This window comes from Bubalus kerabau, chromosome 13 (assembly GCF_029407905.1).
Source record: "Bubalus kerabau isolate K-KA32 ecotype Philippines breed swamp buffalo chromosome 13, PCC_UOA_SB_1v2, whole genome shotgun sequence".
Classification (NCBI taxonomy): domain Eukaryota; kingdom Metazoa; phylum Chordata; class Mammalia; order Artiodactyla; family Bovidae; genus Bubalus; species Bubalus kerabau.
Genome location: NC_073636.1, coordinates 11325429 through 11350246, shown reverse-complemented (window position 1 = coordinate 11350246; position 24818 = coordinate 11325429). Strand labels below are relative to the sequence as shown.

General features: G+C 41.6%; 1 long non-coding RNA gene across 1 annotated transcript; it reads right to left on the bottom strand.

The window, feature by feature from the left end:
* Nucleotides 1-5261: 5261 nt before the first annotated feature.
* Nucleotides 5262-23220, bottom strand: LOC129625326 (uncharacterized). The gene is made up of 5 exons (XR_008701351.1): nucleotides 23110-23220; nucleotides 20284-20561; nucleotides 14398-14686; nucleotides 13584-13799; nucleotides 5262-5800 (listed from the first exon to the last, which is right to left on the bottom strand). It is a non-coding gene; the product is annotated as an uncharacterized LOC129625326 (long non-coding RNA).
* Between the last annotated feature and the right edge of the window lie 1598 nt (nucleotides 23221-24818).

The following is a 24818-nucleotide window of genomic DNA, read 5'->3' as shown; positions in this document are numbered from 1 at the left end:
GGACTCTCAAGAGTCTTCTCCAACACCACAGTTCAAAAGCATCAATTCTTCGGCGCTCAGCCTTCTTCACAGTCCAACTCTCACATCCATACATAACTACTGGAAAAACCATAGCCTTGACTAGACAGACCTTTGTTGAGAAAGTAATGTCTCTGCTTTTGAATATGCTATCTAGGTTGGTCATAACTTTCCTTCCCAGGAGTAAGCGTCTTTTAATTTCATGGCTGCAGTCACCATCTGCAGTGATTTTTGGAGCCCCCCAAAATAAAGTCTGACACTGTTTCCACTGTTTCCCCATCTATTTCCCATGAAGTGATGGGACCAGATGCCATGATCTTCGTTTTCTGAATGTTGAGCTTTAAGCCAACTTGTTCACTCTCCACTTTCACCTTCATCAAGAGGCTTTTTAGTTCCTCTTCACTTTCTGCCATAAGGGTGGTGTCATCTGCATATCTGAGATGATTGATATTTCTCCCGGCAATCTTGATTCCAGCTTGTGCTTCTTCCAGCCCAGCATTTCTCATGATGTAATCTGCATATAAGTTAAATAATCAAGGTGACAACATACAGCCTTGACGTAATCCTTTTCCTATTTGGAACCAGTCTGTTGTTCCATGTCCAGTTCTAACTGTTGCTTCCTGGTATTATTGCCTGGTAAATCCCATGGACAGAGGAACCTGGCAGGCCACAGTCCATGGAGTCGCAGAAAGGTGGACAAAACTTAGCGACTGAGCATGCACACAAGTATCTTTGGCACAGGACATTACAACACTTCACAAACACTGGCCACGAACAGTAATTTAATCTGTAAATTGATTCCATATTCACAGGTGGATAGTAGCAGGTGGGTGTTTAGAGTAAAGAGATATCAGAAAAAATTCTGACTTACCATTAATAACTTGCATTATGATCTCAGGCAAGCCCCTCCACCTCCCTGGAGCCCTGTGTCCTCTCTGTATGCAGCACTGGCAGCTGAAAGTAAAATGATCCTTGATATTTGAAACTCTGGGAGAGGTGACTTTTATTCATCCTAATAGTAGCAGAAGCATTATTGATGTGTAGACACCAGGGGTCTGGATGCTGTTTCTCCTGTACAGCAGAGTTTCACAGGAATAGATTTTCCTGCCCCAAATGCCAGGGGAGGTCATTTACACTGGTCTCTTTCACCCTTCCCTGCTGGACAATCTACGCACGTCGGTCACTGACAGTGAGCCTGACTACTCAGCAAGTTGGTTGTGCTCAGAAGGAAACAGCTGGGGCCCATCCACGAGGACAGGTAGGATAAGTCCAGGTTGCTGAACTCCTGGCCATCTGCACACTCGAACTTCCAGGTGGTCTTGGAGAGCAACCTTCGGCTGGTTATAAAGCCATGGTCCTTTCTTTAGTAAACTATGCCCTGTGCATGCTAAGTGAACTAAAATTATTCACTGTGTATCTGACTTACAGATCGACTCCTTTAAGTTCTAGGGAACCAATCACTCTGTCATTCAGTTGCTGTTTAGTTGCTAAAGTTGTGTCTGAATTCTTGTGACCCTGAATCCCAACTAACTTTAAAATGTTTTAAGGGCTCAGCCTCAAATGAAATACCTCACAATGAAGAATAAAAATATCAAGCTCCATAGTAGGAGTAATTATTTTTTAAACTGTATGTCTGAATGCACTTAAAAAAAAAAGTATCCTCAAAAGTTTTCTTAAAAATGACACAAAAGCATAGGTGAAGTCAACTTAGCCAGAAATAACTATTAATTTGGGCACTTTGAGGTAAGTTGAAACAGGTTTAGTATTCTCTTGGTTTCTAAAAGTTGGTGTCTTTAACTAAAAATAAAGCTGAAGTTAGATGACTGGTGTTTTGACATCTACCCAAGTTTTATTTCCGGTACAGCTATCCAGACTAAAACACCACTCATGGCAAAACATGCCCATTTTTATGTGAATGTGTGTTTATACTCAGCTCTCTTAGCTCCACACCATCATGTCCTGTTCTAAGTAATCTTGTCCCACGGTACGTGGAAGTACACATATGTGTTCATTTCCCTGGCTGTAAATCCTTTCCAAATGTCTGGCAGAGAACCCGGATGAAGTGTGAAGGCCCCAGACAGTGGCCATCGGACAAGGACCACATGCTAACACCCACCACTATCTCCAGGGTTACATGATCAGTAAGGTTTGAGTGGGCCACCCCAGGCTCGAAAGATTCCAGTTGGTTTTCTTTGACCTTGGACTTGGGTTAAGTGGTGTCCTGCATAAGGCGAAGAGTCTGAAGACAGGTGACCTGGTTCCAAATACGCCATCATTTCTTGCTGTGTCATCACAGGCAAACCATTTAAATCCTCTGAGCTCCAGTTTCTTCTTTCTACCCACTTACCTATCCATCCATCCATCTTCTACCTTCATCTATCACAGCAGGTTGTGGTAAAGAAGAAAAGAGGAAGTATAAAGAGGGAGGCACTTTGAAAACTGCAAATGCACAAGTTAAAAGCAATCGTTCAGATGATGATAGATGGACAAGGGCTTAGGGCCTGGCCTAAACTTGGGCTTTCTATTGTCTGAGAGTTTCTGGGATTTGAGGCAAGAGTGAGGAAGGGGGCGTGGGCCAGGGGACGATGACAGCCTGGATAGTTCCATGAGGTGGTCCCAGGGCCAAGTCAACATGATTGTCATTAAGTGTGAAAGAAATGAGTGCCACACATGGGAGGAGGAGAGCAGTGGTAATGTGGGACATTAAGTTGGAGCTGAGGACCTGTTAGACCTGGATCCTGCCCTAGAGGGAGGGCAGGGGGAGGAAGTGTGGAAAGAGCCTGAACCAGACCAAATGGAGCCATTTCTGGACCCCTGTTTTTTCATTTTTATTATGTATTGTTGGATATAGAGACTTTCAATTTCCTGCTTGGTTACCCCTTAAAATAATACTTTAAACTATATGTCTTTTCAAATTATTCATTTGTGCATATTTCAAAATGCATATTAATACTAAGGCAATGGCAACCCACTCCAGTACTCTTGCCTGGAAAATCCCATGGATGGAGGGGCCTGGTGGGCTGCAGTCCATGGGGTCGCTAGGAGTCGGACACGACTGAGCGACTTCACTTTATTTTTTCACTTTCATGCATTGGAGAAGGAAATGGCAACCCACTGCAGTGTTCTTGCCTGGAGAATCCCAGGGACGGGGGAGCCTGGTGGCTGCCGTCTATGGGGTCGCACAGAGTCGGACACGACTGAAGCGACTTAGCAGCAGCAACAACAACAACAAAACACTATATGACATTTCACACCTGTTTAAGTTAACATCTAAAACATTTCTTCATCAATCTAAATAGTTGCAAAGGATATAATCTCTGGTGAAACAGAAGTAGGAAACATTTAAAAGTAAAATCCTAATATGACTGCTTCACTGTTTCCAGGACAATCTGATGCCACAGCAATTGGAGATCCACCTTCATTCATTTTAACATACACCTACAAGCTCATCTTTAGTGGCAAAAGGTATTTCATTTACTCCTTAAAGTTGTATTTCCACTCTATTTTTCTCACATAATTTTATGTTACTGTGATACATTTTATGCCTAAAATCCTTTCATTGATCACTTATACTTATCTGCAGCAAAAGTATGTATATAACTTGAATTTAATTTTGTACATTTTAATTTGAAGGTAATGTTTAAATCCTGTGGCCAAGTAGCTCTAGATATTAAAGAACTAATTCTAGACTGAACTATCATGATAGGTACTATTAATATGTGATTTATCACAACAGGATGTCATAAATAATTATTACATATAAAAAGTACAATGTTATTGGAAAAACCAGTTTTCATCAGACTTGCTAAATTAAGATGCATCTATTTCCTAAAAGAGAGGGCAATCCTCACCAACATTAATCTCATTTTAGAATTATTGTTGTTACAGTTATTGTACACACTATGAAACATTTTTCATGAAAATGAAAGGAACTTTATCATAGTAATGTCCGTTACCGAGCTCCCTCTGATAGGGTGATCTATCATCAAAATGATTTTTAATGATCTAACTTTTGACAGAGCTCAACTCGGTCTTCCCTCAAATTTCATGAAAGCAAAGTATAAGAAATCATCTGAGTTGGAAAAAGATTTAATACTAAATCAACAGACTTTCACTCTCTCAATAAACACTATTTTGTCTGGCACTCAAAAGATCTGTGGGCCCTGGAGAAACTCATCATAGTAAGCAGAGGGAGAGAGGCAGGTCTCACCTTTATGGAGAGGTCTTTGTAGGAAGCAAGCCCCTCCGCCCACCTGGGACCGCTCACTGCTGCTCAGCTCTCGGCAGAGTAGCCTTTGGAAAGGGTGCATAGGCAGGCTGTGGATCTTCAATTTTTGTTTTAATCCATGTATTGATGTAACCTTAGCAAGCATTCATATACTGCCAAGCATGTGGGGGTCCAATTGTGAAGGCTACCCCTTTGGACTGCCAAACCACCGACCTGGGAGCTGAGTCTCAGCACAGCTGGCAACCCTGGACAGTGGGAGATTCCCTGACCTCTCCAGCTGGCATTCTCCAAACTGGGTTGGTGCGGGAGTGGAGGCGGGGGGGCATTTGTGCACATTGAAATGTGAGTGATTCCCAGTGAAGATGGAATCCCAGTTGAAAAACATTTGGGAAAAGCTCCCTTTTATTTCCCCCTCTTAGAGATTTGCAATCAAACCAGAATATTAAAGGCTAAAGAAAGCTGTTTAACTTTCCTTAGCGTAGAATTTGTGAAATCAGTTTGCTCCCCCACCCATATCTTTTCTCCAAAGAACACACAGATATATAGAAAGAGACTATAAATCATCTGCTCTGATCCCCAGAGCGCCAGACTGAGTCTCCTGTGAGTTCATACATGGTCTGACCTGTTCATGACAGCTACAGGCCTCTCTAGTTTCCAGGGGACCTGAGATTGGTTGGTTTTCAAGGGCTGTTAACCTGCTGGGGCAGTGTTACCCTCTGCCCCAGCCTTCCTACTGATGTTACCCGTTTTTAGATGGACGTTCTGGTACAACAGGAAGGTTTCTGTGCTACTGATGTAGGGGCAGCACCCACTGCAGCCATGAACTTGAAGCCTTATGATCAGCTCTCAAATAACCACCAGTGGAGGGTCAGTTTGGCGCCTGCCTAGCTGTCTTTCTGGGCCCCACGGTCCATGACAATGTGGGACTAGTCAAGAAAGGACTGTAATTAGATGCAGAGTACAAGTAAAATCAAACATATATGAGTGGAATGGGTGTGTAAGAAATAGACTGTGTCTCATCATATGACTGTCTTTATTACATCCAGAGCCACGTGGATTATAATCATCTGGTTTGAATTGTCCATCTTTTCAGTGCCAAGCCCGAAGAGTTTGCTACATTATCATGATGAAGATGAGAATACACAGTTCAAGTACCACCGCTGGGGAGAGACGTCCCTGACGCTGTTCACTACATGGGAAAGAGGGCTGGGTCACCTGACTTGGGTCACATTTTGGGACTTCGCAGGCATTTGATCTAAGACACCACCGCTGGCAATACACAAGAACAAGTCCCTGCTATCCTTTCCTCCAGGAAGACCGCAGGACTTCAAGTTAGAAATCAGTCAATACGCGATGCACCAGTGCTGAACATTTTGGTTAGCATGGAGATCCAATCAGACGCTCCACTCTGACAGCAGCTCAGAACTCAAACAAATCCATCATACCTGCTGGGAACAAGGTTGAAGAGTGAGCTGGCGGAGCATCTCTGTTCTTGGAACACAGGAACTGTGAAGCGTTTCTGCCTGTACCTTCACTCTGCACACCATCTTCACTCTGCACAGAACAAGACAGCTGATGAGAACCAGAGGCCAACCACATGGATGACTGGTCCGGCCTCAAATGGAACTGGATTGGCCCTTGGGAAGCCTCTGCTCTCACCTGTGAAGCTGCAAAATAACGAATGCATTTTTATAAGCCTCTGCTAACCGAGGAGAACAGAACTCAGAATGAATAAGGCATCAAAACCAGTCTTTGGTCTTAAAACTGCTGGAGATTTCCTGGGAAATTATCCTCTGAAACTCCCTTTTATGGGAAGACATGGGGAGCAAAAATCAAATGTTTTGCCTACAGGGAAAAGAGTACGTCAAGGCTGTATATTGTCACCCTGATTATTTAACTTATATGCAGAGTACATCAGGAGAAATGTTGGGTTGGATGAAGCACAAGCGGGAATCAAGATTGCTGGGAGAAATATCAATAACCTCATTTATGCAGATGACACCACCCTTATGGCAGAAAGCAAAGAACTAAAGAGCCTCTTGAGGAAACTGAAAAGAGGAGAATGAAAAAGTTGCCTTAAAACTCAACATTCAGAAAACTAAGATCATGGCATCTGGTGCCATCACTTCATGGGAAATAGATGGGGAGACAGTGGAAACAGTGGCTGACTTTACTTTTTTGGGCCCCTTAATCACTGCAGATGGTGACTGCATCCATGAAATCAAAAGACACTTGCTCCTTGGAAGAAAAGTTATGACCAACCTAGAGAGCCTATTAAAAAGCAGAGACATTACTTTGCCAACAAAGGTCCGTCTAGTCAAAGCTATGGTATTTCCAGTAGGCATGTGTGGTTGTGAGAGTTGGACTATAAAGAAAGCTGAGCGCCGAAGAATTGATGCTTTTGAACTGTGGTGTTGGAGAAGACTCTTGAGAGTCCCTTGGACTGCAAGGAGATCAAACCAGTCCGTCCTAAAGGAAATCAGTCCTGAATATTCGTTGGAAGGACTGATAGTGAAGCTGAAACTCCAATACTTTGGCCACCTGATGTGAAGAAGTGACTCATGGGAAAAGACCCTGATGCTGAGAAAGATTGAAGGTGAGAGGAGAAGGGGACGACAGAGGATGAGATGGTTGGATGGCATGACAGACTCAATGGACATGAGTTTGAGTAAACCCCAGGAGTTGGTGATGGACAGGGAGGCCTGGCGTGCTGCAGTCCATGGGGTCACAAAGAGCTGGACACAGCCGAGCAACTGAACTGAAGGGGGAGATCTCTCAGCACTTCAGGTCATGGGTTCTAGACCTTAAGGTTCAGAGAAACCTGCCGGTAAAGTACCAGGGAATAAACACCACACAGGGAGGCCACGAGCAGGATACTCCACATGCATGGTGAAAATTCCTGGACAAAATCAGCTTAAATATTTTGTTTTTAATGCTTTGAAAGAGGGCTGGGGAAGAAGAGGTGGGTAAAGAAAACAAAGTGACTAGATTAAAATGTCTTTCATGTAATTAGATAGGCAAAATATAGCTAAAAATAATAATATGTCTAAGCGTAAGTCTTGAGGAATATAGCTCTCTTTCTTAAACAAGAAGTAACTTTTAATTAGGCTAATTTCCTCTTTTGGTTTCAAATAGTCCTGATACTGGTCTTAAGATGCTAATTGTCTACACCCTTCATGTATCTTATGATAATTTTAACTTTTTAAAGCATCAAGCAGGATATATATACATAATATGATATACATATTATATATATATATATAATAAATGTCATGTCAAGCTTTCCTATCATTTATCAACTTATTAAACTTTTTTTTTAATGGTACTATTGGCACCAGAACACTGAAAAAGCACTGAGATGATGTTTCTGAATCAGGAACTTCTGGCTTCTCATCCATTGTAACTCCTCTGAAGGTAGTTAGCAAGATTATTCTTTTAATCTCTGGCCATGTTTTTCCACTCTATCTTTAATGTAGATTTATGGATGTTCATAATGTCCTTGCTTAACAACTGTCGTAGGAAGCGAATTCTGTTCATTCATCTCAAATATCCTGTTCACTCCCCATCAGTCAGGGCCCAGGCCATGTCCCAGCCCCTCCCAGAGCTGCTGTCCTTCTCTCCCGACCACAGAAGTGCATAGCCACGCAACTTCCTCCTAAATTCCTGCAACACTGTCTTTGGTATCACTGAAAATTTGAAATTTAGCACCTGACATTGTCATTTATATGTGTGTGTGTGTGTGTGTATATATATATGTGTATATATATATATATATATATATATATATATATATACATAGATATATGGAGAAGGTGATGGCACCCCACTCCAGTACTCTTGCCTGGAAAATCCCTTGGATGGAGGAGCCTGGTAGGCTGCAGTCCATGGGGTCACCAAGAGTCGGACACGACTGAACGACTTCACTTTCACTCTTCACTTTCATGCTTTGGGGAAGGAAATGGCAACCCACTCCAGTGTTCTTGCCTGGAGAATCCCAGGGATGGGGGAGGCTGGTGGGCTGCTGTCTATGGGGTCGCACAGAGTCAGACATGACTGAAGTGACTTAGCAGCAGCAGCTATATATATATATATATATACACACACACACACACACACACACATACACAATGCAGTCTGTAAGATATATGTAAAATATAATATATAAAAATTATATAGAGTCCCTTGAAATAAAGAATTCCATTGGTTTCAGATGACCTGGTGTATTTTCTCTTGTCCACTACTATGATATTCATCTGAAATTCAATTATTATAACTGCAAGAAATAGAGGACTAGGATCTTGCCTCCGGGAGCTCCCATGTCAGTACTTTTATCCCCTTCCCTGGTCTCATGCTCCCTTGAGCGCTCCTCTCTCTTTCATCTCCAACTTTTTATTCTTTTTATAGGTTTTTTTCTAAAATATTTTCTCTTTACCTTTTTTGTGAAGTATGTTTCATCACTTCCATTCTTTACTATATAATCTTTTTCAGAAGACCAAGTACACACTCACATCCTCTGTGTTTAGGTGCTGTTTGACTGGGCTGTCTCTGTGTTTGACTCACATTTCCATATTCCACAATATTACCACATGACAGGACAGGCAACCATTTTCCTGTCTGCTTCTCATTTTGACCCACGCCACACTAAAATGAAGCACAGGGAAAGGTCACAGACAGACCACTGAATGCTTTAAGATGCTGGCCTTTTAGAATTACATTTCACGTTTTCCAAAGAGGAGCCCGTGCATCAGAGCTCTGGCCAGTCATTTGGCTCCTTCTGTGGGACACAAAGAGCCACAGGCTGGGAAAATCAGATCTGATTTAATGAATCTGATTTAATCCGATTTAATTCAAGGCAGCCACCACATACCTAGAACCACTTTGAATAAACTGTTTCCTGCTGTCGAAATAACTATACTACCCAAAGCAATCTACAGATTCAATGCAGTTTGTATCAAATTACCAATGGTGTTTCTCATAGAACTAGAACAAAAAATTTTACAGTGTGTATGGAAATACACAACACCCTGAAGAGCCAAAACAATCTTGAGAAAGAAGAGCAGGAGGTGACAGGACCAGTCTCCCTGACTTCAGAGTATACTACAAGCTATAGTAATCAAAGGAAGCAGGACTATACAATGGAGAAAAGACCGCCTCCTCAATAAGCAGTGCTGAGAAACCTGGACAGCTACATGTATAAGAATGAAATCAGAACACTCCCTAACACCATCCACAAAAACAAACTCAAAATGGATTAAAGACCAAAATGTAAGGATAGACATTATAAAACTCTTAAATGAGAACATAGGCAGAACACCCTCTGCCACAAATTATAGCAATATCTTTTTTGACCCACATCTTAAGAGTAATGAACATAAAAACAAAAATAAACACATGGGACCTCATTAAACTTACAAGCTTTTGTACAGCACAGGATATCATAAACAAGAGAGAAGAAAACCCACAGAATGGGGGACAATATTTGCAAATGATGCAACTGACAGATTAATCTCCAAAATATTCAAGCTTTCCAGGAGTCATGTACACATGTGCGAGTTGGACCATAAAGAAGGCTGAGTGCTGAAGAACTGATGCTTTCAAACTGTGGTGCTGGAGAAGACTCTTGAGAGTCCCTTGGACAGCAAGGAGAACAAACCAGTCAATCTTAAAAGACATCAACCCTGAACATTCATTGGAAAGACTGATGCTGAAGCTCCAATACTTTGGCCACTTGATGCGAAGAATCAACTTATTGTAAAAGACCCTGATGCTGCGAAAGACTGAGGACCGGAGAGAAGGGGGTGACAGAAGATGAGATGATTAGATGGCATGTTTGATTCAATGGACATGAGTTTGAGCAAACTCTGGGAGATGGTGAAGGACAGGGAAGCAAGGCGAGTTGCAGTCCATGGGGTCACAAAGAATTGGACACGACTGAGCAACAAAACAATAACATGCAGAGGTTCGAAAAGAAATGTGACTGTAAGGGGTGACTACAACTGGGGGTTGATATCAGTCGGTTCAGTTCAGTAGCTCAGCTGTGTCTGACTCTCTGCGACCCCATGGACTGCCGCACGCCAGGCTTCCCTGTCCATCACCAACTCCCGGAACTTATTCAAACTCATGTCCACCGAGTCAGTGATGCTATCTAGCAATCCCATCTCTGTCATCCCCTTTTCCTCACACCTTCAATCTTTCCTAGCATCAGGGTCTTTCCAAATTAGTCGGTTCTTCAAATCAGATGGCCAAAATATTGGAGTTTCAGCTTCAGCATCAGTTCTTCCAATGTATATTCAGGACTGATTTCCTTTAGGATTGAATTGTTGGATCTCTTTGCAGTCCAAGGAACTCTCAAGAGTATTCTCCAACACCACAGTTCAAAACATCAATACTTCGGTGCTCACCTTTCTTTTCAGTCCAACTCCCACATACATACATGACCACTGGAAAAACCATAGCTTTGACCAGACCTTTGTCGGCAAACTAATGTCTCTGCTTTCTAATATGCTGTCGCAGTTGGTCATATATTTTCTTCCAAGGAGCAAGCATCTTTTAATTTCATGGCTGCAGTCACCATCTGCCGAGATTTTGGAGCCCAAAAAGATAAAGTCTCTTACTGTTTCCATCGTTTCTCCATCTATTTGCAGTGAAGTGATGGGACTAGATGCTATCTTAGTTTACTGAATGTTGAGTTTTAAGCCAACTTTTTCACTCTTCTCTTTCACTTTCATCAAGATGCTCTTTAGTTTTTCCTCACTTTCTGCCATAAGGGCAGTGTCATATGCATATCTGATATGATTGATATTTTCCCAGCAATCTTGATTCCAGCTTGTGCTTCAACCAACCCAGCATTAGCATGATGTACTCTGCATATAAGTTAAATAAGCAGGGTGACAATAAACAGCCTTGACATACTCCTTTCCTGATTTGGAACCAGTCTGTTGTTCCATGTCCAGTTATTGTTTCTTGACCTGCATACAGATTTCTTGGATGCAGGTCAGGTGATCTGGTATTCCCATCTCTTTAAGAATTTTCCAGAGTTTGTTGTGATCCACAGAGTCAAATGCTTTGGTGTAGTCAATAAAGCAGAAGCAGATGTTTTTCTGGAACTCTCTTGCTTTTTTGATGATCCACTGAATGTTGGCAATTTGATCTCTAATTCCTCTGCTTTTTTTAAATCCAGCTTGAACATTTGGAAGTTCAAGGTTCACATATTGTTGAAACCTGGCCTGGAGAATTTTGAGCATTACTTTGCTAGCGCGTGAGATGAGTGCAATTGTGTGGTAGTTCGAACATGCTTTGGCATTGCCTTTCTTTGGGATTGGAATGAAAACGGACCTTTTCCAGTCCTGTGGCCACTGCTGAGTTTTCCAAATTTGCTGACATATTGAGTGCAGCACTGTAATAGCATCATCTTTAAGGATTTGAAATAGCTCAACCGGAATTTCATCACCTCCACTAGCTTTGTTCGTAGAGATGCTTCCTAAGGCCATGACTTCACATTCCAGGAGGTCTGGCTCTAGATAAGTGATCACACCTTTGTGGTTATCTGGGTCATGAAGATCTTTTTTGTACAGTTCTTCTGTGTATTCTTGCCATCTCTTCTTAATATCTTCTGCTTCTGTTAGGTGCATACCATTTCTGTCCTTTATCGAGCCCATCTTTGCATGAAATGTTCATTTGGTATCTCGGATTTTCTTCAAGAGATCTCTAGTCTTTCCCATTCTGTTGTTTGCCTCTATTTCTTTGCATTGATCGCTGAGGAAGGCTTTCTTATCTCTTCTTGCTATTCTTTGGAACTCTGCATTCAGATGCTTATATGTTTCCTTTTCTCTTTTGCTTTTCACGTCTCTTCTTTTCACAGCTATTTGTAAGGCCTCCCCAGACGGCCATTTTGCTTTTTTGCATTTCTTTTCCATGGGGATTGTCTTCATCCCTGTCTCCTGTACAATGTCACGAACCTCATTCCATAGTTCATCAGGCACTCTATCAGATCTAGGCCCTTAAATCTATTTCTCACTTCCACTGTATAATCATAAGGGATTTGATTTAGGTCATACCTGAATGGTCTAGTGGTTTTCCCTACTTTCTTCAATTTAAGTCTGAATTTGGCAATAAGGAGTTCATGGTCTGAGCCAAAGTCAGCTCCTGGTCTTTTTTGTGCTGACTGTATAGAGCTTCTCCATCTTTGGCTGCAAAGAATATAATCAATCTGATTTCGGTGTTGACCATCTGGTGATGTCCATGTGTAGAGTCTTCTCTTGTGTTGTTGGAAGAGGGTGTTTGTTATGACCAGTGCATTTTCTTGGCAAAACTCTATTAGTCTTTGCCCTGCTTCATTCCGTATTCCAAGGCCCAAGTTTCATGTTACTCCAGGTGTTTATTGACTTCCTACTTTTCAGGGATGAAGAAACACCCCATCCCACAAAGCCACATTCAAGCATTTGCTTTCACCACCCTTGTATACACGTTTCACTCATGACCTCGGAGAAATCAAGCTTTTGGCTCTGAGGAATCATCTAGAGTCACAATCTAGAGGGGAGGACAACAAAGTCACCAATGGGTGATTGAAAAGAGCTGAAACAGCCCCAGGAACAATTACAAGTATCCCCTGCTTTTCCAAAGTTCACTTTATGTTTCTTCACTTCTAGGAAAGGCCTACATCAGCATCTGTTTTTGATAATCAAAAACAAAAATTTTTTTTTTGAAGAGACTTTTTGATTTCATATAAAAAGGTTCACTGTACGTTTTACAGTGAGAGGCATCACGCTCCCCAAGTACGGAGACTGGCCCAACTGAGCTCCTTCCCTGGAAGCCACATCCCACATCTCAGTGTCAAGTCACCACAACCCTGAAGCCTATCTGGGAGCACCTGTGCTTCACTTGTGCATATTCATTTTAGGCTTCAACTAGCAGAACGTGCCCTCGGGTGCCTGCTTCTTTGCTTTATGCTGCTTTGGCTTATGAAAGGCTTCCTAGGAGTGCTCTGCTTTCAGACAGTGGGAAAACCTGGACTAGGCACTGGAGGTGCCATCTGCCCTTTCCATCCTCCACACCCCCACTCAGTCAGGTCACCATACTATTTCTAGCCACTCTGTGAATTATCCTGCCTTTCACCCCTGTGTTAATTGCCCCCAATTTCACAGCATGCGTTTATGCAGTGTAGAAAACCTTAAAAGGACACAGTATCAATAGTTTGTCTCAGGGCGCCCTCTAGCAGTGACCATCTAGTTAGCTTTCACTTCCTACTCATCTCATGAACTGTGCTCTATAAAAATTAGGCTTTAGAGACAAATTAACGAGCTAAATTTTCTTTCTGTGATTCTGTGTTTTGACTTACTTGTCTAGTTTACCTTCCAATGACTTTCGAACTTCTAGTTCTACTAGGTAGTTGCTTATATTTTTCCAACTCTGCTTTATGAGAATCTTCTTGCAAAATTTTCGCCTTGGAGAGTTCAGATTCCAAGTCTTTAATTCTGAGTTCCATCTGACTTCTTATGGAAGCATTATTCTTCTCTTGTAAGTGCGCTAAGTTCTCCTGAGATGCTGCTTGTATCTAAGGCAAATTTAAAAAGTTAACATTTTAAAAATAATCATTAACCTGGAAAATGATATTTGCTCCCTTTAGTTTTGAGTCAGTGATTCAGAAAGCAATTTTAAAGGTAAAAAAAAAATAAACAAACAAAAAAAAAAACAGAAGTTTAAAACAATTATCGTCAATGTGAATTAAATATGAATTATAAAATTAAAGTGGAATTATTGTTATAGTGGTGCTTATATAATCTGATAATTTAAAGAACAAGAGGATCAACTTAAAATTTTAAAAAATGAACAAGACAACTTAAAAATAATTCAAGAGGATGGTACCAGTTCTAAACCACAATATTTTCTTTTCCACCTAGTAGTCTTGTTTTATACCAATTGGTCTCATAAATGAAAGGACTCTCTAGTGAGAATCATTCTGATAGATCAATTTGGTGATAACTGTGATGGAAATGGAAATACTTAAAGGCAGAAACAAGTGCCCTCTTCCTTCCAGAAAACTACCAAACCAACTGCTCTAAGGGAAGTAGAGGAAACACATAAGGTGTATAGATCCAAACCGTAATTTACAATGAGGTGAATTCAAGCACATAACAGATGAACAAATTAACCTGCAAGAATAGGTTGACTTCCTTTAATTTCTCCACGAGATCCTGTCTCACCCTTTCTTCAATCTCCTGTTTATTCTGCTACTTGACTGTGTTTGATCATCTTCATTTCTATATGACTTCTGAGGTTCACTACTTCTTGCTCCAACTTCTTTTTATTATTCTCTAGTTTTTCACACTTCTTTTGCATTCCTTTCATAGATAATAACTCCTCTCGAAGAACTTGATTTTTTGCATCCAGGTGCAGACATTTTGAAGATGTATCTTCCAGCTCTGCTGTAAGATCCTCAATCTGCAAGAATAAAACAATACTGTTTGGTAACGAGGCAAGTGGACTGAGCACAGCTTAACTCAAACCCAGGATCAAACAGATACGACGGTATCTGTATTGTAGAATGTAGGACCAGGGATTACTCAGAGAATCAAGAAAGAAGTTCAAATCACCAAGAGTCACAAAATATATTCTTCACTGTCCTCATCTTTGTCACACAACATTTGCACTTGATTTTACACTCTTTTCTATTTTGTCTCCATAAAATGACTACAAGTCACCTCTTAGTAGAATGTCTCTTACTCCTTCCCCCCATCTTAATGCCCCATGTTTTAAAGAAGTTTGAGGGATACTGTATTGCGTTATCTAGGGCTGAGTTAATAAACTCTTCCCAAAAGAAGATTGTGAAAATACAGTTATGTAAAGTTTAAAAATAAAATAAAATTAAAAAAAAAAAAAAAGAAGATTGTGAAAATAAGACTCTCATTGATAAATCTTGTAAATATGGATTCTAATCCCATAAGTCTTTTTCTGAACTAAATAGTTTTTGCTAATTTGAACTGCATTCCAAAGAAAAATAATTCAAAAGGTTAAAGAAATCCCATCTCCTAATAGCTTAGTGAGATGATCCATACATTTTTCTGAACAACAAATGCCTCATTTTTGTAACCATTTGTTACTTTTCACAGAACAGAACATACCAAACAAAACAACAAACAAAATTTGCGGGGAATTTCAGTGACACCAAGTTGGAAAAGAACTTTCCTTTAGACAGAATGAGTCAAGGTGAGTGGAGGTGGTGGTATTGAAACTGTCTACAAATTCTTTCACACTTTTCTCTGAAATTCCCTCCCCTTAAATATGTGCTACCCTCAGTAACTGATTTCTACTGGACAGAGTCTGGGAAAACTGATTTTTGCTCTGTGGGAAAGCCCACCCTTACCATCAGTCACTACACTGCGAAGAAGCCGAGACCACATACTGAGCACCTTGTCAAGTGTCCTCACTGACCGCCCCCAACTAATGTCCCATCCAAAAGCCAGCTCCAACTGCCAGACATGTGCATGAACTAATCTTCAGATGACTCTGGTCCCCACCTTCACGACATCCCAGCTGATGCTGACTGGAAAAGAAACATGCTGGCCTCACTCACTGAGCCTTGCCCCAACACAAATTTGTGAACAAAGTAAATGCTGTTTTGAGCCACTAGGCTTTGACATGGTTTATTACACGATTTGATGGCAATAAATACCTGGCACAGATACTGATATTAAAAATGCCATTAAAAAAGAACTAAAAGATGTGAGAATGCCTTTCAACCTGGAGGTAGGTGAGATCTGAATGGATGCAGAGAAAGAAATGAAAACCCAAAGGGCTTCATGACATTGTAAACTGAATCTTGATGGCCCTTAAAGAGTCTGCTGGTGACAGGTTCTAGGCAAGAGAAGAAAACAACACTGAAACACAGGGGAAAGGAGACTCTTGCTACGAACCAGCTGAGAGTAACATCAACGAGAGGGATAACCTATCAAAAAAAAAAAGTGGGGGGGACTATTAAATATAAAGGAACAAGGCTCAATTATATTTGGGTTCAATATCTGTTACCTCCTTTACAGCATCTCCACATGTCCAGTGGTCACATGATGCTAAAAGAGAAACAGCTTCTGGGCTAAGATCAAATCTAGGGTGCTGCCAGGAAAACATGGTCTAAAGGCAAAGCCTGTAGACTGTAAAACCCTCCATTAAGACCCTGGAAAGACTTAAGGTGGTGCCTCAAATTCCTTTAAAGATTTTAAGGGCATAAAAATTTTAAAGGCATCATCCTACAAAGATTCACAAGAAGCCCAAGGACAGCACACAGAGCTCAGAGGGTAGAGCAAAAGAGAAGCACTCCCATGGGCAGGACCAAGTCCTCATCACAGAGCTGGCAGCACCAAACTGGACCTCAGAGCTGCTATGGACTACGGGGCCTCCCGTTTCCCGTTTCTGAACGGGAGAGCCTAGTCATTCAGCAGAATAGTGGGGGTGTGGGTGGCAGATAACTTGTCCCTTTAGTTCTCAAGTCTTAGTACTGAGAGGGTTGTGCTCACAGGGTCACACTCTAGAAATCATACCCAGAAACCTCATCCCCATGTGCCATCTGCACCTGATGAAGATGGTAAGACCTCTACTTGAGCCTGGGCCTGACACTGTTAACAAGTGAGACTTCTGAGGGAATGGGTGGGGAAAAGGGTATTTTTCATTGGAAGGAATATAAAAAATTGTGGCCAGTGAGTAACTGTGCTAGTTTTTAAGTGTACCCATTAGTTTTATAAACTGTATTCTGTAAAAAAAAAAAAAAAAAAGGTACAATATAGGCCACGTATAAGTGACTTGATCCTATTGAACAGAAGATGATGAAAGTGATGCTGTGTGAACTGCAAAGCGAGGTTAGACAAGGCAGCAGAGCTTCTGCCTGGCTCTCAACCTGGGAACCAGGCTCCATGTTGTGAGTAAGCCCAGGCTGCAAACACAGCCTAGGTGTTCAGGGTAGGTGTTTTACTTGTCTGCCTTCACCAAAGTCCAGCCAACCACAGATACCAACTATCAGACATGGGAATGAACACACCTTCACCCGATTCCAGCCCCCAGCCCTCGAGCTGCCCCACCTGAAGCCGAGGGGACGAGAAGCCAGCCGCCTGGCCACCTTTTCATAAGTGTAGATTTTGAATGAAACCAATGTTGTTTATTGAAGCCACTAAACTTAAAGCTGATTAGGAAAAAACAGAAAAATGGATTTTTGAAAAAGAGAAAATAAAGAAACATAACTTAAATGCAGGTAGAAACTGGTCTCCTATAAACTGGAATATAATAAAGGGTGAGATTTTTAATGACAATGTTGATGAGAAGAAGAATATAATTAGAAGAAAGACTTAAGAACTATTCAGGAAGAAGTATTTTTCAGGGTTCCCTTCAATTACAATTTCTTACAAATAGGCAGGTGTGACTCCTTAGAATTTCTGCTCAAGTTTGAAAACAATGAAGACTAGTAAACAATGAGACATATGATTTGAACTATAAGAAATAACTAGAAAGAGTTTAATTACCAAAATCAGACGTCTGACCTCATCTCAATTTACTGAAATTCTAAGAGAGATGGGTAGCTTTGAGTAGTTACTAATCTAGAACTCAATCTTCATTGTCCTCTCCTCAGAGAGAGAAATAAAACACCATGAGATGCCACTTCATACTTGCTAGGATGGCTATACTCAGAGACAGGTAATGACTAGTGTTGACAGGAATGTATAGAAATGGGAACATTTTACATACTTTGGATAAAAATATAAAAGGATGCAGCCATGCTGGAAAACAGTATGGCAGGTCCTCAAAAGGTTAAACAGACTTGCTGTGTAATACAGCAATTCTATTCATAACTGTATTCCCCAAAAAAATGAAAAAATATGTTCACACCTAAACTTAGACATAAATGTTCACAGCAACATTACTGACATTAGCCAAAAAGTAGAAACAACCCCAAAGGTCCATCAGATGATGAACGGATAAATAAAATGTGGTCAGTTCAGTTTGGTCGCTCAGTCGTGTCCGACTCTTTGTGACCCCATGAATTGTAGCACGCCAGGCCTCCCTGTCCATCAACAACTCCCAGAGTTCACTCAGACTCAAGTTCATCGAGTCAGTGATGACATCCAGCCATCTCATCCTCTGTCGTCCCCTTCTCCTCCTGCCCACAATCCCTCCCAGCATTAGAGTCTTTTCCAATGAGTCAACTCTTCGCATGAGCTGGCCAAAGTACTGGAGTTTCAGCTTTAGCATCATTCCTTCCAAAGATATCCCAGGGCTGATCTCCTTCAGAATGGACTGGTTGGATCTCCTTGCAGTCCAAGGGATTCTCAAGAGTCTTCTCCAACACCACCGTTCAAAAGCATCAATTCTTGAGCGCTCAGCTTTCTTCCCAGTCCAACTCTCACATCCATACATGAACACTGGAAAAACCATAGCCTTGACTAGACAGACCTTTGTTGGCAAAGTAATGTCTCTCCTTTTCAATATGCTATCTAGGTTGGTCATTACTTTCCTTCCAAGAAGTAAGCGTCTTTTAATTTCATGGCTGCAGTCACCATCTGCAGTGATTTTGGAGCCCAAAAAATAAAGTCTGACACTGTTTCCACTATTTCTCCATCTATTTCCCATGAAGTGATGGGACCAGATGCCATGATCTTCATTTTCTGAATGTTGAGCTTTAAGCCAACTTTTTCACTCTCCTCTTTCACTTTCATCAAGAGGCTTTTTAGTTCTGCTTCACTTTCTGCCATAAGGGTGGTGCCATCTGCCTATCTGAGGTTATTGACATTTCTCCCAGCAATCTTGATTCCAGCTTGTGCTTCTTCCAGCCCAGAGTTTCTCATGATTTACTCTGCATAAAAGGTAAATAAACAGGGTGACAATATACAGCCTTGACATACTCCTTTTCCTATTTGGAACCAGTCTGTTGTTCCATGTCCAGTTCTAACTGTTGCTTCCTGACCTGCATATAGGTTTGTCAAGAGGCAGGTTAGGTGGTCTCATATTCCCATCACTTTCAGAATTTTCCACAGTTTGCTGTGATCCACACAGTCAAAGGCTTTGGCATAGTCAATAAAGCAGAAATAGATGTTTTTTCTGGAACTCTCTTCCTTTTTCCATGATCCAGTGGATGCTGGTAATTTGATCTCTGGTTCCTCTGCCTTTTCTAAATCTAGCTTGAACATCTGGAAGTTCACGGTTGACGTATTGCTGAAGCCTGGTTTGGAGAATTTTGAGCATTACTCTACTAGCGTGTGAGATGAGTGCAATTGTGCAGTAGTTTGAGCATTCTTTGGCATTGCCTTTCTTTGGGATTGGAATGAAAACTGACCTCTTCCGGTCATGTGGCCACTGCTGAGTTTTCCAAATTTGCTAGCATACTGAGTGAAGCACTTTCACAGCATCATCTTCAACGATCTGAAATAGCTCAACTGGAATTCCATCACCTCCACTAGCTTTGTTCGTAGTGATGCATTCTAAGACCCACTTGACTTCACATTCCAGGATGTCTGGCTCTAGGTAAGTGATCATACCATCGTGATTATCTGGGTTGTGAAGATCTTTTTTGTACAGTTCTTCTGTATATGCTCGCCACCTCTTCTTAATATCTTCTGCTTCTGTTCAGTCCATACCATTTCTGTCCTTTATCGAGCCCATCTTTGCATGAAATGTTCCCTTGGTATCTCTAATTTTCTTGAAGAGATCTCTAGTCTTTCCCATTCTGTTGTTTGCCTCTATTTCTTTACACTGATCGCTGAGGAAGGCTTTATCTCTTCTTGCTATTCTTTGGAACTCTGCATTGAGAGGCTTATATCTTTCCTCTTCTCCTTTGCTTTTTATGTCTCTTCTTCTCACAGCTATTTGTAAGGCCTCCCCAGACAGCCATTTTGCTTTTTTGCATTTCTTTTCCATGGGATGGTCTGGATCCCTGTCTCCTGTACAATGTCATGAACCTCCATCCATATTTCATCAGGCACTGTATCATCAGATCTAGGCCCTTAAATCTATCTCTCACTTCCACTGTTTAATCATAAGGGATTTGATTTAGGTCATACCTGAATGGTCTAGTGGTTTTCCCTACTTTCTTCAATTTAAGTCTGAATTTGGCAATAAGGAGTTCATAGTCTGAGCCAAAGTCAGCTCCCTGTCTTGTTTTTGCTGACTCTATAGAGCTTTTCCATCTTTGGCTGCAAAGAATATAATCAGTCTGATTTTGGTGTTGACCATCTGGTGATGTCCATGTGTAGAGTCTTCTCTTGTGTTGTTGGAAGAGGGTGTTTGCTATGACCAGTGCGTTCTCCCATGACTCCCATTATCACTAGGAAAGCCAATTCTAAAATATATAAAGTCATAGAAAACACAAGAAATACATTAGCATTTGGCTTCAGAGGTGCTCTTGCAGTCATACTGAATATAATTTATAACGAATACTTATGAATTCAGAGCTATGTAAAAATATAGCTAGGAAGCCACATTTTGAGAAGGCAACCTCTAAATGTCTACCTAGGTCTCCCAACTAGATGCAAAATTCTAAATATAAACCTGCTACCACTATCAGGTATGCTACATACTAGCCTAAACGAATTTACTTTCTCCTAACTCTCTTTGTCATGTATGATGGTCTTACTGTGGTAAGAGGAAGAATGCAAACACCTTTCTAAGAAATACCGTTTGGCTATAGGTGGCATAAAAGGAGTCAGCACACGGTAGATTTTGCCACAATATCTAATTTTGGAAACGTCAGTGCCCTGGTGGCCCGGGGCTGAAAGCTCTGGGCTTCTTCACTACCTTGTTTGCTTTCTCTGTTTTCTGGCAGCTGAGACTTGGACAGCTGATAGAGCGTGTAAGTCCCTGCCAGAAACACCACTCCCATATTCACCTTTTCTTTATCTATTAAGGTTGTGAGGGGAGTGTGTAATTTCCTCGGTTCTGTCTTGTCACAGCAAACATTTGAAGCGACGGACGTTAAAGCCCTCGGCGTCACAGCTCTCAGGTAGTGTTACAGCTCCATGTTACAGCTCAGTTTTATTTGGAAAATACATCCATGAGTTGTGAGGACATGCTGACCCAAAAGATGCAAAGAGAAGAGAGAAAGAGAGAGAGGGAGAGAGGCAGAGCGCACATGCATGGGAGAGAAACCCCCGGCCCTTTGGCCCCTCTTTTTATATGTTTTTTTCCTCCCCCTGGACTTGCCCCATGTAAACTGGGCTAGCCAGGAGTGCTGTTTTTTTCTACCTGAGGTCCTCACTCCGGTCCTCGGACCTTCCTTTGTTCTATCTTTGCGGGCTCTACCCTTCCTTGTCTTTTAGCCACTGCCATTCTGGACTCCTTTTTCCTATTCTAACTACCTAACAAGGTCATCTGTCCCAATTCTGTGGATGCTGACTGATTTTTGGTCATTGATTGTGAAATCAACAGACACTGATCATCAACTTGCAAATGCCTGGCTCTTTGACAAGTCTCATTACTGAGGCTCAAACCAGTAGAATCCAAAACTGAAAAATATGAAAACAAAGTCTCCATTTATTAGAATGTGAGGACGAATACAACTCTGACGACCTTCTACAAACTCTTATTTCAGAGAATTACTTCCACGTTGTCTTCTCCCCTCAAACTCACTACTGCTTCACAGCTTATTGTATCTTACACATCACTCACTGTAAGCGTCTCTTCATGAAGAGATACTAACTAGTTTGTCTCATTTTTTCTACTTTTTACTTTTCTAGTATTACCTACATTGATTCACTCAATCTGTTTGATCCCTATTCTGTATTCCATAAGAACTTTATGAATAATTTAATTGCCACAGAATTATTAGATATTACAAATCTTGCATGTTTCAAAATCAGTGTAGTCTTTATTGAAAATAATACTTCTAGCATTTAGGGGATGAACCCTATTAATCTGTTTTGTTTCAAAACTTAGTTTGGTTTGGATATCATGCTAATGCTTCAGAGGATTTCTGTGAAACAACTGCCAAAAAATCAGCTATCTTAAAAAAAAAAAAAAGTCAATGCTTTCCATATTCAAATTAGTCTACTTCAAGTAACAAATACCAATACAACATATACCTCTGATGCATGAGAGTTACTTAGAGGGGCTGGGGTTTCCCCTACTTCTAGCACCACCACCCTTCTCCCCTACCCCCAGTATTCTTTGGAGCAACAATGATCTTTTCTCTTTTCAGTGGAAATACACTGGAGCCATGTAGAAGGAATTCTCTCAAGTGTCCTCATCAACTCCAAACTCACCTCCCTAAGGACTTACTTTCCTCCCTTCCTCCTGTCACTAGAATCTCTCCTTTCCAAAGGGTAATCTCTGGATCTGTGGTCTGAATTCTTCCCCCTTTACATTCCTTCTATGGATCATCTCCACCACTTCTTTTTCCCTCTCTGCTTAGCAATGGTATCTTACACCTGTAATTGCTACTGCAACCGTTTGCTTCCCTCTGGCTATAAACACGCTCAGAAAGAAAAACAAAATAATGCTTTTTCTTGATCCTGTTCTGTCCTCCACTATCCGATGCTCCTCTTCCAGATTTCTCTAAAGGCAAGACTTCACCCTTGCTACTCAGAAAGCCTGTTAGAAACACAGAATCTCAGACCTCCTGCTCAGCAAGTACACTTCCCACAAGGTCCCCAGGCAACTAATTCAAATGTGAGAAACTCTGGTCTACACTGAGTCTGCTTCTACATGACCTCAACTTAATTTATTCTTCTAAAATCTTAGCCTCAACTTACCCTCAGGAGAAGGCAATGGCAACCCACTCCAGTACTCTTGCCTGGGAAACCCCATGGATGGAGAAGGCTGGTGGGCTGCTGTCTATGGGGTCGGCCAGAGTCGGACATGACAGATGCGACTTAGCAGCAGCAGCAACATACCTTCACTCTACCCTCACTTTGGAGACACTTCCCTCCAAACTGAAACTGCATTAGAAGCTGGAAACTTCCAGTGGACACTGTAGCTGGCTGTAGGTTCCTTGATCTCCCCATCATGGCCCCTGCTCTCTCCTTCCTTCCAGTTCTTTTGTTTTGGCCTAGGTGACACCATCCTATGAAGAGGCATCATCTCATATGACATCAATTTGCACACATTTACAGCTGAGCGCCTATGCCCATGTTCCTGCACAGAGGCTAACACACAGCTCTGCGTGCCCAGGGCCCTCAATCCTGAATGCCTTCTAACAGCCAGAAAAACAATAAGACAAGGAAAACTCTGCTGTTTCTCTTGGACAAGTTCACTTCAAATTCATCGCCCATGTCAAATACTCTCCCTTTTTCTAAAGACCTAACTTATTTCTTGCCACCTTCCCCCATAGACCCTTGCTTCCTTTTCCTTCATTTCCTCTCTGAACCCTATGCCTCTCTCATCCTTCATTCCCTCTTTCCTCTTATTTCTCAACCTTCCTGAGGTTGTAGAGTATCTTGAAACACAACTAGTAATTTTTTTCTTTCGGCCATGGATCACACTGACCAGGGATCGAAACTGCACCCCCTGCATCAGAGTCTTAATTGCACAGTCTTAACCATTGGACCAGACCTCCAAGGAAGTCCAGGAACTCATAATTTAGCTCCTTAAATGGCATTCTCAATTTAATCTGTGGCTGACACCTGATAAGATACACTATATCCCTCCTCGACTTTTTCCTCACTATGCATCCGACAGGTGATTTGCTTTGGCTATTAGAATACGTCAGCAGTTCCATTTTAATTCAACGTTCTGTCAAATGATCTTTCTATCAAACCCAGTTCTTACCTTCTACTTGTCCATTTAATGTCTTCTTTTCCTCTTTGACCAGCAGCTCCAGATAAACGATCCACATACTTCTGTGGAAGGCTCTCAGAGATATTGTTAAAATTAACACTGAGTTGCATGAAGATTTCCTAAACCCTTTCTAAGAAAACATCCTACTTTTAAAAACTGCCCACGTTTAATCCAGGTAAGACAGGTTTTGCCAAGATCCCACAGCTGCTAAGTGTCAGAACCAGGATGCTGACTTCAGGCACGGTGCTGGATCACCAGGCAGCAGCCGCCTGCAACGAAGAGAGCAGGCCCTTCCTATCTCCTTCCATTGGTGCCACCTTCAAACAGGGCACCCTTACTTTCTGTTACTTCAAGTATGGCTGCCATAAAGGTACTCTGCACATACAAAATGCTTTGTATTATTAGCGTAAAACTGAAAGTCGCTCAGTTGTCTCTGACTCTTTGCCACCCCATGCCCTATACAGTCCATGGAACTCTCCAGGCCAGAATACTGGAGTGGGTAGCCTTTCCCTTCTCCAGATCTTCCCGACCCGGGAATTGAACCGGGGTCTCCTGCACTGCAGGCGGATGCTTTACCAACTGAGGGATCAGGGAAGCCCTTGTTAAAACATCATTAAAGCAAACTGCTGTTGTCATAAGCCCACAGATTTATCACTATCCCCCATACTTTTGCGTCTCTTGAAATGTTCCTTGCAGATCAACTTGACAATTCAAACGCAGTAATACTTTCAAGTTTCAAGAACTCTCTTCTCAAGGCCAAAGTGGTATAGAAAAAAAAAAACAAAACACAATTCAGCCTGTTGCTCTCTGACGCTCTCTAGCAGTT